Source organism: Morchella importuna, assembly GCF_003444635.1.
Source record: "Morchella importuna strain M04M26 chromosome Unknown Morimp01GS059, whole genome shotgun sequence".
Classification (NCBI taxonomy): domain Eukaryota; kingdom Fungi; phylum Ascomycota; class Pezizomycetes; order Pezizales; family Morchellaceae; genus Morchella; species Morchella importuna.
In genome coordinates, this window is record NW_025763456.1 from 178,719 (window position 1) to 181,773 (window position 3,055).

The window sequence follows — 3,055 nt, forward strand, 5'->3', positions numbered from 1 at the left end:
GTCGATGTCTTCCATGCACAATATCCTGGGAAGCCGGGACCATTCAAGGCGAAGGTTAAAGTCCAGGCTCGCAGGAGCTCCCGCTTGAAGGGGGGGGCTACTTTCACGGATCGGTTGGTGGAGTCGTTGGGTTACGCGGAGTTGGATTAGTCAGGAGAATTCTATCGTGTTCTTTGGGTTTCTGTTCGGTTGCGCGGCGTGAGTCATTGGGATTAGTCATCGCAGGATTTTCTTGGGTATAATAAGGGGCTCTGCCTCGCTTCGTTCCTGTTTTCCTTTCTCTTCTTCTTTTCCTTACGCAACGTCTTCTGTACTCCTCGCAACACCAAAACTTTCGAACAACAATAACTTTTGGCCTGCCTTCCCGATAAAACTTTTCCTCGAACACGATCCTGTATGTCAATAGACCGCGTAATCTATTGGTATCTTATCGCACATCTGTTCGTACGCGAAGTCATTCACGCTCTAGTCCCTGAGTTGTGATCTCCTCAGCCCTCAACCCTCGCTTAAGCCTCGCGACCGCAGCGGAAAACAACAACAACCTGGCCTCACCAAACCCACCTAACCCACCAAACATTGCGGGCCGAAAGAGGACTCTATCAGAAGTCTTTCCTAACCCAATCCGATCCGGAACATCAGTGATGTCCCAGCAAGCCTCGCTGAGCTCCTGGTTCGCAGGGGCCCCCCCTCCAGGAACCCCAGCACCCCCCCGCTTTCCCGACACTCAATCGACCCAACAAACACAATCCACCGCGATTGAACAAACCCAACTCGGTAACGAACCTTTCTCCATCTTCGCCGAACATACTCAATACAACGAACCATATGCTCCAAAATACGATTACATCCACCCCAGCATCGTTCCTGAGGAAACCCACGCCAGAATGGACTTGAACTACATCTCTTGGGCGGTTAGAAATGCCCTCACCGTAGCACTCGAACCCCTCAACCAAACGACCGAACAAACCAACAGGGACCTAAAAGCCATCATTGAAGTCCTATCTACCCAAAATGACTCCCTCAAACACACCGTCGACGTCCTGGCCAAACAAATGTTTGAAATGACAAAGAACCAGGACAAAACATCCGAAAAACTCCACCGCCTCCAACAACAGCTCACCAACCTCTCTGTCAACAGGCCCAGCAACCAAGCAATCACTGAAGGAAGAACCTCCGCAATTGCCGCCGTCGCTGCCGCCACCACCACCGCCCCCACCACACCCGCCAACAACCCCAATCACCCCAACCATGCCCAACAGCCAAAAGGAAAAGCTAAAGAAAGTACTGGCTCCACCGGCACCAAAATCCTACGCGTCCGCCGCGGCAGGAAACACAAACCCCGAATTCACGACGGTCACGAACAAGAAGAAAACCAAACCCAAAGCAGACCCTCTGTTCAAACCGGAAATCACCAAACTTAACCGGGAAATCGTGATCGAAACCAATAAGGAACTCCTAATCACCCCATCAGATATCAGAGCCAAGATCAATGCAAAAATCCAGGACCCCGATTGCCAACTAATCGCCGCCAGGAAAACAACCAAGAATAACATAATCCTGGAATCAAAGTTTGCAACCCCAGCAACAAAGGTCCTTGAATATAAAAAGGAAATCGAAACTGCCTTAAACGAACTAAAGATACCCTTCGTCGACATCCGAATTAACTCCAGATGGTCAAAATTCATCCTTCATGGCATCCCCACCTCCATAGGCGAAGCTTTCGACGCAGGACAATGTCTAGCATCGGAAATTAGAAACAACTACGGCAACACGTTTGAACTGGCACAAATCCCGAGATGGTTATCAAAACCAGAAGCCAGAATCGGAAAGTCACACTCCTCCATGATCATTGCCCTCCCTGGACAATTCACTAAAGAAAACCTCGGCCTCCGATACCTCACCCTCTTCGACAGGAACTGCAAAATCGACAGTTACCTCCCAGCAAACCCAGAGACCCAGTGCGCCAAATGCCTTGAATACGGCCATAGACAGGAACGTTGCTCCAACAGCGGAAGATGCGGACACTGTGCCGAGGATGTAACGGGGGCAGCCTATCTATGTATCGCTAGAATCCAATAGAATAGATGCGGCCGTGCAAGATAGAAACCAGGTGCAGATTTATTCAAAGATACTATCGCTAGAACTCAATAATCTTTAAGGGCTCTGCTACCGATAATGGTCTACTCCAAGATGAGGATCAGGTCAGTTGGGCGGGAATGATCCTGAGTACTTATACTCCAAAGGATTCTATTCTCTGCTCCTACTTCCTTACTAAGTTCCGGTGCTGCCTCCTAGTGGAAGGGAAGCAATACCATCGCTACCCCGCTTCTCTCTAAGCGTCAGCGAGTGCTTCCGATTCCGAAGGCAACCACCCTTAGTCAAAGCCTTTGTAACACCTGCAGCCTTTGTTGCCACACAACTAGGGGGCCTGCATGAATGAGCTGCCGCTCAGGTGTAAGCTTAATCATTGCTGTAGAGCTTCCGCTTATTGTAGACTTCCCAGGCATAGTCTCTTCCACTGCTGGCGGACTTCCAATGCTCAGAGGATGTGGAGGATCGCTGAGCACTCAGAGCTTCACTCTGGCCAGCCTTCTAATCATTGGCGAGGCACAGACTCGTCAGTCATTACTCCCATGAGTAGATCCTCTTCCTAGCGCTCAGAATGTAGTTACTCTGACAGTTGGTAGCTAACCACACTGCCGGTACTTGCATGTCACTGTGCAACTGGCTTCTAACAATAACTCTCAGCATGTAACCGGGCCCTGTGTGTACTTATACACCAGACAGTTGAAATGGCTCCGTTACACTACTTCCCTCTTCCAGGATCTTGGTCTCCGAGATCTATAATCTGTATCTATTTATCTATGCAATACTATATGACAAGGAAACTCCTTTGGTGTGGAAGGGGACGAGAATGTTTAAAGGAAATGCTACTGGCCTAGAGCCCTCTTATCTCTGGGCTTCTTAGGGTACCTCATATGGAAATCCCGGAGGGCTTCTTCAGCACTCTTCCTGAGATGTTCCCAGGGTTCCCATGTAGCGTCCTCATTCTCAT